Consider the following 13,698-nt stretch of genomic DNA (forward strand, 5'->3'; position numbering starts at 1 on the left):
GGCGTGATCTCGGCTCACTGCAACCTCCACCTACCGGGTTCAAGCAATTCTGCTGCTGCAGCCTGCTGAGTAGCTGGGATTATAGGCACCCACCACCGCGCCCGGCTAACTTTTGTATTTTTAGTAGAGATGGGGTTTCACTATCTTGGCCAGGCTGGTCTCAAACTCCTGACCTCGTGACCTGCCCGCCTGGGCCTCCCAAAGTGCTGGCATTACAGATGTGAGCCACCGCACCTGGCAGAAGCTCTTAAATCTAAGTGATGCTGTGTATAATTCATAGTACCAAAATAGAATACCAGAAATACTATGAAAGAGATCCTGTCTTTTAAAACAACTTTTCTCCCTTTTGCTTCACTTTCCCTATGTCTATTTCATTCACCTTTTTAAATAAAAATGTTTTTGGCACATTTGTTCTAACTTTTAAAAAATATGGCTTTAAATGCATTTAATACATACAATACATTTAAATATAATGATTTAATACTTGACTCCTTAATAAGTTATGGTATAAAAATTTCTTTGGATAATTATATTTAGATTCAAGTAAAAGTTCTATAAAGTCTTAAAATATCTTAAAATTTTTATATCTTGAATTTCTGATGTATGATTCAGGGTATTCCAGCATTTATATTGACTTTGGATAATGTTTATTTTCTCATAATATAGATGCTAATGTTAAAAATACCAGAAAATGAAATAATGCTGATACTAGTTCTCTCAACGTGGTAAAATTATAAGAAAGGATAAGTATATTGACTAAACTTAAACATGAATTCCCTGAAAAACTACTTATTGGGTACTATGCTTATTGCCTGGGTGGTGAAATAATCTATATACCAAACCCCTGTGACATGCAATTTACCTATATAACAAACCTGCAAATGTAACCCTGGACCAAAAAAAAAAACAAAAACAAAAACTAGAGACTAAATAAAAAAACATTGTCTTTCTCCTGGACAGTAAGTTTATGATAACTTCTGGTTTACATTTTCTTTCAATTTTTATTCAAAAATTTTTACATCTCATTTTAAAACTGTAATAATGCATTCATTCAACAAATAATTCAGAGAAAAATATGCATTTAACTTAGTTATTTAATAAATAATATTTAGTAATTGTCTGCTTTGTACCAGTCATATTATAGGCACTAGGAGTACAATAAAACTCACAAAATCCTTGCTCTCATAGAGCTTACATGCTAGTGGGGGTGAGTGGCCAGAAACAATATGTTGATTAAATTTATACTAGTTCAGACAGTGGTGAGCGCCATGAGAAAAATAAAGCAAGGAAAACCAAAACAATTTTAAGTAAGATTGGGGAAGAGGGTTTCACTGTTGTGATATGTGCCAATGATATAAAGGAAATGAGAGAGTAAGCCAGCCCTACCAAGTCTAAAGATCTTAAAGTAGAGGCATGCTAGCATGTTTCAGAAATAGCCAGGAGAAAAGTGTGGCCAGAGCAAAATGACAGAGGAAGAGATGTAGAAAATAAGGTAATGAGCACTAGATTTTGTAGGGTCTTGTGAACCGTTTTAAAGACATTGACTTTTACTCTGACATGGGAAGTCATTGGCTGTTTTGACAAAAGAAGTGATAGGATTTTATTAACCATCTGCAGATGTCAATAATTCTTAAGAATTAATTTCTGTGTTAAGAATAGACTATAAGAAGAGTAAGGGTGTCAGTAAGGGAACCCAGTTAGAAAACTACTTTAATAATCATGGCATGAAATTATAGTTAAACAGTTGGTGAACGAGATAGTGAGTTGACAGGACGGTGTACCAGGATTAATGCTCAAATAAATATAATGACTCAGAGAGGAGCCAGGGAGGTGATGGGGCACACATTTTAGTGATTATGATGATATGTAAGGGAATTGAAAATACAAAGTATAATGAGAAAGTGGTACCATCAGTGGATTATGGAGTCAAAGAATAATGGAGTTAAGGAACTAAAGAAAGGTGCCAGAATAATAGGAAATGGGATGATTGGGGTTAAATGTTTTTATTTGCATTTCTAGAGAGAAAATGGTTATAAATCTGACTGTTCTGCAGAATATACATTTTCTCCCTCAAGAAACACAAAATGAGGCATACTACTGAACCAAATAGTTCCCCTGTAACAGAAAGTGGCGGTGTAATCCAATCAGGAAATCAGTACTGTTGCTGTTTAAGATCATCATTGTTGGATTTTAGCAGTAGTACTTTTAAATTACTATTACAGTACAGCAGGCAGGCCCTCAAACTTTATCTCTTAAATGAACTTTGATATGTGGTATTCTCATAGGAGCATTTGCTTTTACCTTCTGCTTAAACAGTGAATCTGCCTCAAACTTCAGTCTTCTTCCTTTTTCCTTGGATTTGTGTTTTATCAATAGTTATATTATCACATGAGGTCATTTTTTATGTAAACTGCTGAAAAAATCATTAGGAATTTAGGTCATACTGTTAAAAAAAGAACAGTGGCAAGATATGGTTAAATTTATTATTTTTTTTACTATCAGAAGTAATACTAAGAGAAGTTATGTAATGTCTTTAAACATAAAACTAGGTTGGGGGAAAAGACTTTGAAACAATATTACATTTTGAAACTTGAGTTTTATATAATTATGAGCTATATGCAGTTTTTTTCTCTTTTTGATAATTCTAAAAGTAATGTCAGTTTGAAAGCTAAAGTGGGCTTTAAAAAGGGTTGGACAAAAGTTTGTTTTTGTTGTACTTAAAACTTATGGGAATATGTTATATGAGGTAAGCCTTGCATCCTGCTAAGGACAGAATAATAAAATTTTATATGTAATATGAAGCATTAAAAGCCAGGAAAACAATGCAATATACAGGTATAGCTATACCTTCAATAAAGGAATTTGCCCTTTTTAGCTCTTTTAAATACAGAGAAACATATACCATAAACACACTATTTCCTGAACTATTTGAAAGTAAATTGCAGATAACATTACATTTTATCGGTAAATCTATTAACATACATCTCCTAAGAATTAGGAAATTTTTCTACATAACCACAACGCCATCATCATATTAAGACAGTTAACAGTAATCTTCTAATTTTCTAAAATATTTAGTTCATAAGATCAGATTTTTCTCACTGTCTTCAAAATATATTTTAAAATTTATATATATATATATATATAATTTTTTTCTAAATCCAATCAAGTCTCATACATTGGTGGTTACAATTCTTTAGGTTCTTGGGGTTTTTTTGTTTGTTTTTTTCATAACATTGAGTTTTTAGACAAATGTCAGTTAATTTGTAGAATATCCCACATTCTGCATTTTGCAGTTATTGGTTCAAGTTGGTTAATAGTGTTCAATATTCTATATATATTTACTGATTTTTCTTTCTTGGCTTTTTAATCTATCAATTACCAATAAAGATGTTTTTAAGATACCGTTTTTCTCGTTTTTTCTATAATAGTTACTTGGCTCTTTAGAGATTTAATTTTTCTGTTGAAGTTCTCTGTTTTTATCCATTTGGGTTGTGTTTTTCTCTATTTTAAAAAAATAAATTTATAGTAGTTATTTTAAAGTTTTTGTCTGCTTATTCTAACATGTCTTATTTGTGGGTCTGTTTCTTTTGGCTATTTTTTTCTTTTGGTTATGGATCATTTTTTCCTGCTTTATGTGTGGTAATTCTTTTTTTATACTGGCATTGTGTTTAGAAGAGATTGGCATAAATACCATTTTTCTCCAGAGAGGCATGCTTTTTTTGCTCTGACAGGAAGCTGGAATGAAAGACTGAACACTTTGATACCATCAGGAGTTGAGCTGTATTGGAACTGGATGACCGCTTTAGATGGTTTCAATTCACTTCTGGTTTCAAGTGCTTTGATAGTGAATGAATCCTGTTCTGTGTATATTACAGGTGCAGTCCTCTTGCAGGACATAAACCTAATCTTTTTCTGCTTTTTAGTCCCACTTGCAGCCTCCAGTGCTGTTGCTGCCTTCACATACTCATAAATAGACCTGTGGAGGAAATCAGGAGGAGAATGGGGAGAATTATCTCTACATTTGAGTTTCTTAAAGATTTCAGTCTGTCACACAGCCAAGCAGTTGTTAAAAGCTCTGCCGTTTCCCTTTAATCCAGCAGAGTATTTCTACCCTAGAAGGCTTGACTCTCTGCAGCCCAGGTACCATTTCAGCAAATGCCCCAGTTCCTGTGATCCCTTCTCATTTTGGAAGGACTTGTACTTGTCTGTTATTTAGTTCCTTTAGACCCCTTTGCATTCTCATCTCTCGTGATTTCTTTTTAATATGTTGTTTTTTAAATTCTATCGTATGAGCTGCTCTGATAATCTGTATCCTAATTCCAAACTAGTTTTGTGTCCTGCATTCAGGTTTATCTGATTGTTTTCTCATGGTACCAATTATTTATTTCCTCAGTCTCATTTATTTTCTGTAAACTGAAAGTTGGGTCTGAAGGATTGATTCAGGTCAGGTATTTTTGCAAAAATATCTATTAGATGAAGCTTTATACATCATTTTGTGTCATATTAGTAGATTTTTATTGTGAGGTGTACCGTCATTAGAGCTACTAAATGTTGTCATTTGGTTAAGGTGGTATCTACTCAATCTTTCCATTGTAAACTTATCCCTTTACAATTAACGAGTAATATGTAGAGTGGTATTTTGGCTTGTGGAGCAATCCTCTTTCCTAACAGTCTTTCAACAAACAGTTTTACTTTCATTTGTTAAATAATATTTCATTTGGGGTTACAAAATAATTATTTTTAAAATTGTATTTTTTTCTTGACATTTATTAGCTGGCATTCTTTTGTAAATAAAAGTTTTCCTTTATAAACAGTGAATGATGATTACATGTTATCCAGAAAAGCAGAATAAAAAAATATATGTAATTCTGTTTAATTACCAGTTTTCACAAAAGCAATTGGTATAATAGTCAATTACAGTTAGAATAAATGGGTTGTGGGTTTTGTTTTGTTTTGTTTTGTTTTGGAATGTCACAGTAACATCTTGGATTTTTATTCCATTTTTCATTGTTAGTCTTTTTTGGGGGGTAGGGTGCTCAAATAATTTCATATTAGGCAGCAGGAGCCCAGTTAAAGTTTGCTTCTGTGTTTTGCATCACCTGTGAGCACTTTCTTGCTCTCTAGTACAAAGATGACATGTCTTTGCTTCCCCTCGTCGAGACCTGGAATCAAACTCTTTCTTCAAGGAGTCCTAGTTTCATTTAGTGGGAAATGGCATTTGAAAAGTAACATCTGGGCACTAGATGTGCACAGGGTATGCTTTATTCTGCATCTTTTTGGTAAAGAGAATTAGAAAAATATATATGTTATAATATATAGTGTTATATATAAATATTCAATCAACTTCATAATTGATATTTTCTACTCCAATTTAATATACAAGATTTTTGCTTAACAACTTTGTTTTATATTTATATTTATTTTTGCTTAACTTCTCTGTTTTTTATTTCTCTTCTGTTACCCAGAAGGACTTGGTTCTGAATTACAGTAATACATTAGCCTTTTCCTACAATTTATATAAAATGATTTAAAAATTGCAGTACTGATCTTCTAAAAACAAAATAATTGAAATTTAAGATTTCTTTGCAGTTCTTTTGTCTTTAGAACATATCCCACCAAGGATCAGAATATATGCTTAAAAATTGCCTGAAATAGTTCTTTTCTGTATGGTTGTAATACCAATTTTGCTATACAGTTGATTTCACTTTATTTTCAATTTTGGGGGTTGTTCTTTCTTTAATTTTGGAGAATATAAAACATTTACATGGTTCAAAAGTCAAACTTTATTAAAAAGTATACTCAAGACTCCTTTTTATTTTCTTCATTTACACCTGCCTGTTACCAACAAAGCTGATTCCCCAGAAGATGGGGTCTTTCCCTGTTCATTGTCACCAAACCAGTACACAAAACCAAAAGTGAGTATCAAGTAGTGCAGGCTTTATTTGATGGCCGTGGAATTGAGAAGCAGGAGCATGGCTCACAATTCAACTTCTCCACTAGTGAGAGGCTGGGTGGTTAAAATACAGGGTTTTCGAATGAAGGCATTGGACATTAAAAGCAAGAGGATTAATATTCACGTCTTTTCTAGAAATGGGCAGTGAACGTTCTAGAACTGGAGTGCCACTGTCCTTTTTGTCCTTTTATGGCTTCCAGTTGTTATGGTCATTTGCCAACAGTCATGGAACTGGTGGGAGTACCATTTCATTTAGCATGGAAATGAGATGGTAATGAAATGTGAGGTCTTTTCATTAGGTCAGCTATCTTGGTTCTAACCAGTCTCAGCTGGTCTCGTTATTTCAAAGGGAAGTTTTTATTACAGGTATCCTGTTTCTTAAAGATAAACAGAGTTGGGGCAGCGGGGCAGGGTCAATTCAACTATGTCATATAGGCGTTACACCGGGTAACACCTCCTATGGGTAACCATTTTCATTTGTTTCGTTTTTATCCTACCAGTGTTTGTTTTTGCAAAAATAAACAAATTCATATCCATGTACATATGCATATGTACATATATCCACCTTTTCTTATCCCTGTAGGTGGTGGTGTGTTGTATGCTGTTATATACTCTGTACCTTTCTTTTTTACTTAATATGAGAATCATTGTATTTGGTAGAGGTCAGAAGTCTTCAGAGAAACAGAAACAATAGGATGTGTCCGTTAGTATGTATAGTAAGATTTATTATAAAGAATTAATGCATATGATTATCGAATTTGACAGGTCCTAAGATCTGCAAGGTGAGTGGGCAAGGTGGCAGTCCATGAGAGCTGAAGGTATAGATCTAGTCTAAAGGCCAGCAGCCTCTAGACCCAGAAAGAGCTGATGTCTCACTTTGAGTCTGAAGGCGGGAAAAAGCCAGTGTCCCAGTTCAAAGGCAGTCAGGCAGGAGGAATTCTCTGTAATTATTCACGAGAGAGTCAGCTTTTTTGTTCTGTTCAGGCATCAACTGATTGAATGAGGCCCTCTCACTTTAAGGAAAGGCAGTGTGCTTTATTTACATTCTAACAATGTAAATATTAATATCGTCCAAAAACACCCTCAAGGAAACACCCAAGATAATGTTTGACAACTGATACCTAAAATTAACCATCGCAGGTATACAGATATATTCCTCATTTTCATAACTTGTTTACAAGCTTTTGCTGTTACAAATAGTGCTATAATGAATAACCTTGTGTATGTGCATTTTGTATTTTTGTCATTGTATATTTGTAGATTCCTAGGTGTGGAATTGCAGAAATGGAGACTAAATGCATATGTGATTTTATTAGATGTGCTGCCAAATTGCCCTGTGTAGAGGTTATATCATTTTGCAGTTTCACCAGCAAATAAATAAATAAATAAGAATACCAATTTCTCTATAACTTCACCAACATAGGATGTGGCTCAGCTATTGAATTTTTGTCTCATAGATTGGAATTGGTATCTCTAGCTTGAGTTTATGTTACATTTCTCTCATGAATGAGGTCAAGTACCTTTTTGTATATTTAAGAATCATTTGCCTTTTTTCTGTGAATTATGTGATCATGTTTTTGATAGTTTTTTGTGTTGACTTTTGGTTTCTAATTTTTCTTGATTTTTTAGAGCTGTTTATATCATTTATAGATACGTGTGCCCTTTGTCTTTGACTCTATCTTTTGCCATACAGAAAGTTTTTGCTTTTACATAGTTAGATGTATCAGTCGTTTGTTTTATTGCTTCCAGATTTTGATTGTCTTAGAAAAGCTTTCCTAATTACCGGACTGTAGGAATTCAAATAACAATTTGTTATTCACTCATGTTTTCTTCTAATACTTAGGGGATTTCTCTATTATTACATTAGATCTCTGATCTGTTTAAAAGTCAAATTTGGTATTTCTTGTGAAGTGTTAATCTAATTTTTTTCTACCAAAGTTATCCATTTCCCCAACATTTATTAAAAACTTTACCTTTTCTTCAGTAATTTGACATGACACTTACATGATGTACTAAGTTTCCCCACGTAGTTGGTTTTGTTTTAGCTTTTCTGTCATATTCCCTTCTATATATCATTGATCCTTGCCTAATACCACCATTTTAATCATAAAGACTTATAATGCTGTTTTGTAGCATCTTCTTCCCATACCCCCCTTTCACACTATTCTTTTTCAGGGGTTTCTTGGTTTTTCTTGCTTTTGCTTTTTTCCACATGTACTTTAGGATCAACTGGTCCAACTACATTTTAAAAAATTGCTTTTATTGTGATCACATTAATTTTTCATAAATTGGGAACAACAGGTATCTCATTAATGTTGAATCATCCTATCCATTAAAAAGATATGTCAGCCGGGCGTAGTGGCTCATGCCTATAATCCCAGCATTTTGGGAGGCCGAGGTGGACAGATTAGTGGTCAAGGGATTGAGACCATCCTGGCCAACATGGTGAATCCCTGTCTCTACTAAAAATACAAAAATTAGCTGGGCATGGTGGTGTGCGCCTGTAGTCCTAGCTACTTGGGAGGCTGAGGCAGGAGAATCACTTGAACCCAGGAGGTGGAGGAGGTTGCAGTGAGCCGAGATCGCACCACTGCACTCCAGCTTGGCAACAGAGCAAGAGTCCGTCTAAAAAAAAAAAAAAAAAAAAAATTGGCTTTCCATTTGTTCTAGTCTACTTTAGTCAAAAGTAGCAGACTACTTTTGCAAAGCAGTGTTTTAAGGTTTTCTGTAATAGTGGTTATGCACATTTCTTGTTGTGCTTACTCCTAGGTATTTTATCATTTTTATTGCTGTTGTAAATGTCCCCTTCCCTTCTGTTATACAGCTATGCACTGCATAATGACATCTCTATCAGCAGTGGAAATATATATACTATATACAGTGGTAGTTTCATAAGATTATAATATCATAATTTTACTATACCTTTTCTATGTTTAGATACACAAATACTTAACCATTGTGTTACAGTGGCCTAAAGTATTCAGTATGGTAACATGCTGTAGACATGTAGTAAGCTATACCTCTATGTTTAAGTATACCCTGGTGATTTCACGATAATGAAGTCACCTTAATGATGCATTTCTTGGAACATATCCCCATTGTTAAGCAACACATGACTATATTCTAACAGGCTATTGTGTGTGTGTGTGTGTGTGTGTGTGTATATGGATGATTTTCATTTTTTAGTGTTTTACATCCTGCCATTTTATTGAATTTTCTTACTGTTTATATGAGTTTATGATTGATTCTCTTGGGTTGTCAAGGTATATCTTTTATGTCATCTATAAATACACAAAGTTTTATTTCTTCCTCTCTTACTCATTTGACTAAATCTTTTTCTCTTGTCTATTACATAGCTGTACTTTATTCATTTTGCAGTAATGTATGTGGTGTATCCTCATTAAGTTGCTGGCTTTTTGGCTTATATATCTATATATACATACACATGTATTTCTAATATTAAGGAAGTGTTTACCAACTTGTATTTTATTGAGTGTTTATATTAGGAATGGGTGTTGGATTTTGTTGAATGACCTTTCAACATCTATGGAGAAGAATAAATGTGTTTTCTTCTTAGATTTATGAATATAGTGAATTATATTAGTGGATTTTCTTATGTTGAACCATCTGTGCACTCCTGAAATACATATAACTTAGTCATGTTTAATTATGTTTGCTAAAATTTAATTGCATATTTTTATTGATATTTATAAGTGATATTGGTCTTTATTTTTGTAATCTTTATCAGATCAGATAAGTATCATTGTAATTTTGCTCCCTGAAAATGAATTTGGAAAAATGTTTTTGTTTCTGTGGTTTGGAACAGTTTAAGTACTTTTGGGGTTGTCTCACATGCATCAGTGGAATTTTAATTTATAGAGGTGACTGAGGGAAAACATGGAGTGATCAATGCCATTGAAATGATTATTTATTACTTATATTTCCTGAGAGAAGGGGACATACCACACTATGCAGGGCTACAAAGGAAGCACCAGATTTTGTCAGGAGTCAGAAGCAGGAGCTAAAGGAAAGCCTAGACCAGAGCCATTATTGACCTTTTATGGAAAAGACAAGGCAGGGCAGAGTAAACGGTTTAGGATTGGCTAGATTGAGTAATTTCAGTAGGCTTTGGGGACTAGGGGCTGTCCGTTGTTGTCTGGTGTATGGTCTTGAGTTGATTTAATAGTGGGGAATTATTGGCTTGTGTGTAAAAGTTAGATAGTTGTTGGCTTGCATATGAGACATGTTTTCTGAAGTAAGTTTACCGCCTTAAGGAATTAGCTGGTCCTGAGAGGGCAGTCTCTCTCTGGATGTATAAGCACACCCTCCAACTCCCCTCCCAAAATATCAAAACATGAAAGATAAAGTAAAAAACGTGATTAATACAGGGGTTATCTGGTTTTTGAAGGCTTATACTGGTGCTTTTTGGTTAGATTAACTCTGATAACTATTTCATCTTTGGATTTTTGTTTTGTTTAAACTTTTTATTTCTACACATTCAAGTTTAAGAAATTTTCCTATTCTATATATTTGGTGTATTTTTCTAGAAAAAAAGTTGCTCAAGTTGCGCAAGTTTTTGTGTATTTGTTGGCACTCTCTTGTTCCTTTCTTTTGCTTTATTTTTCTAATCCTTTGAGTTCAATGTTTATTTCATTTAATTTTATTTTTTGTTTTGATATAAACATTAAAGTGTCTCAGTTTTCATCAGATTGCTATTTTAGTTGCATTCCTTATCTTCTGACTTGTAGTGCTTTCATTAATTTTTTTAAGATTTTTTTATTTTATTAGTATTCGCCCTCTGACCCAAGTTACTTACTTTTTAAAAAAATAACAGATAGAATGGATTTCTTGGTTTTGGTTAATTCTAGTTTTATTGCATTGCAATTGTATAATTTTGTCTGTATTTTTTCATTATGGTTTTTACTGTGGTTTTCTTCATGACTTAATACACGTGTATGGTAATTTTTGTGACTATTCCATGTGTAGTTAAAAAGAAGCTATTCTCTCTGAATGCAGAGTTATCTTCTAGCAATAAGGTAAACTTTATTATGTTTTTTAGGGCTTCTGTAACCTTTTCATTCTCTTGATTGAAAGTGGAATGTTCCCTGTTGTTGGTGTTTGTCTGTTTCTCCATACATCTCATGGAATTTCTTCTTTGTAAAGATGGCTGCTATGATAAGTGGTACATAACTATTTATAATAGTTATAACTTTACTCGGAATTGAAGTGAATTGAATGCCTTTAGCATTTTAAAATACCCCCCCTTTTTTTAGTGATTTAATGCTTTTTATTCCCTACTTCTTCACCAACATTTCCTAATCATCTCATAGATGAAGTTCATCTTCCAGTAGATTCTTTAAAAACAACTTGGAATTATGATGTTCTCTGAGTTCACCCATCTTAAAAACTGGTTTTGTATAATTTTGTTACAAGATATGTAGTTTGGATGAATATAAAATCCTTGACTCACACTTTCTTTCCTTCAGCTTCTGAAAAAAATGTTACTCTACTTGGTCTTACTTTTTTATCTTGTTCCCCTTTCTCCTCTGGGTCCTTTTTCTCTCTTGCTCTCTGCTGAACCTTTTGAGAGTCAGTTACGGAAATTACCCGACTTTTCTTCCTGAATACTTCGATGTGTATCATGTAAGAACATTCTTCTTTGTAATCATAATACAACTATCACACTACAGAAATTTAATATTAATATAATGCTAACTAATAATGTAATCTGTAATCAGATTTCCGCAGTTTTCACAATAGTGTCCTTTATACCTGGATTTTTTTTTTTTTTTCAATCCAGGATCCCATCAGGGATAACTCATTGCACTTAGTTGTTAACCTTTTTGGTCTTTAATCTAGAAAAATTCTTCATTTTTTTTCTTTTCTTTTTTGTCTTTTTATGTTACAATTTTTTTTTTTTTTTTGAGACGGGTTCACTGTTGTTGCTCAGGCTGGAGTGCAATGATGCAATCTTGGCTCACTGCAGCCTTTGCCTCCTGGGTTCAAGCAATTCTTCTGACTCAGCCTCCCAAGTAGCTGGGATTACAGGCACCCGCCACAACACCCGGCTAATTTTTATATTTTAGAAGAGGTGAGGTTTTACTATGTTGGTCAGATGGGTCTTGAACTCCTGACCTCAGGTGATCTGCCTGCTTCGGCCTCCCAAAGTGCTGGGATTACAGGTGTGAGCCACTGTGCCTGGCTGATATGGCCATTTTTTAAAAGTCAGCATTTTATAGGTTGCCTGTCAATTTGGATATGTGTAGTTTATTTGTGATTAGATATAAGTTAAGTGTATCATTAGCAAGTGTTTTGCATAGGTGATGTTGTGTCTCTCTCAGTGTAATACATCAGGAGATACATGATATATTTATCCCAAGGTTGTTTTGTTTTTCTCTTTTAAGTAGACTTTATTTTTTAGAGCGGTGGGTTTACAACATGATTGACCAGAAACCCACAATAAAATTGACCAGAAAGTACAGAAAGTTACCATATACAACCCACTCCATCCCAAACATGCATAGCCTCCCTGTCAACATCCAGCACTAGAGTGGTACATTTGTTACAGTTTTTAAACTTACATTGATCAATCATTATCACCCAAAGTCCATAGTTTACCATAGGGTTCATTCTTGATGTTGTACATTCTGTGGTTTTTGAAAAACGTGTAATGACATGTATCTTCCATTATAGTATCATACAGAATAGTTTAACTGCTCTAAAAATCCTTTGTGCTGGCCTTTTCACCCCTGCGCAACCACCAAATTTTTTTTTTTTTGAGATGGAGTTTTGCTCTTGTTGCCCAGGCTGGAGTGCAATGGCACGATCTCAGCTCACTGCAACCTCCACCTCCTGGTTCAAGCAGTTTTCCTGCCTCACCCTCCCAAGTAGCTAGGATTACAAGCATGTGCCACCATGCCTGACTGATTTTGTATTTTTAGTAGACACGGGTTTCTCCATGTTGGTCAGGCTGGTCTCAAACTCCTAACCTCAGATGATCCACCTACCTCGGCCTCGCAAAGTGCTGGGATTACAGGCGTGAGCCACCACTCCCGGCCTGCAACCACCAACTTTTTTACTGACCTCATAGATTGCCTTTTCCAGAATGTCGTATAGTTGGAATCATAAAGTTTGTCGCTTTTTCTGATTGGCTGCTTTTACTTAGTAATCAGCATGTAAGGTTCTTCTGTATCTTTTTATGGCTTGATAGCTCATTTCTTTATAGTGCTGAATAATACTCTGTTGTCTAGATGTATCACAGTTTATCCATCCACCTATGGAAGGACATCTTGGTTGCTTCCAAGCTTTGATAATTATGAATAAAGCTGCTGTAAAAAGTGTAACATTTTGCATTCTCATCAGCACTTGGTAAGCATTCTTGTTGCTTCCAATCTGTGTGTCATCTTTCATGAGATGTCTGTTCAGGTCTTTTGCCTGGTGTTTAAATTTAATTGCTTTCTTACAGAGTTTTAAGAGTTCTTTCTATATTTTGGATGACAGTTCTTTATTGTATATGTCAGCAGTCCTCAACCTTTTTGGCACTCGGGACTGGTTTTGTGGAAGACAATTTTTCCATCGACTGGAGTGGGGGCAGGTGGTTTTGGGGTGATTCAAGTGCATTACATTTATCATGCACTTTATTTCTATTATTACATTGTAATATATAATGAAATAATTGTACAACTCATCATAATGTAGAATCAGTGAGAGCCCTGAGCTTGTTTTCCTGCAATTAGACGGTC

At 34.2% G+C, this 13,698-nt stretch overlaps 1 protein-coding gene across 2 annotated transcripts in view; it reads left to right on the forward strand.

Annotated features, from left to right (window-relative positions):
- The window catches only part of BMT2 (base methyltransferase of 25S rRNA 2 homolog), a 111,487-nt gene that overhangs the window by 16,832 nt on the left and 80,957 nt on the right, over positions 1-13,698 (forward strand). The window lies entirely within an intron of this gene.

Source organism: Papio anubis, chromosome 4 (assembly GCF_008728515.1).
Source record: "Papio anubis isolate 15944 chromosome 4, Panubis1.0, whole genome shotgun sequence".
Classification (NCBI taxonomy): domain Eukaryota; kingdom Metazoa; phylum Chordata; class Mammalia; order Primates; family Cercopithecidae; genus Papio; species Papio anubis.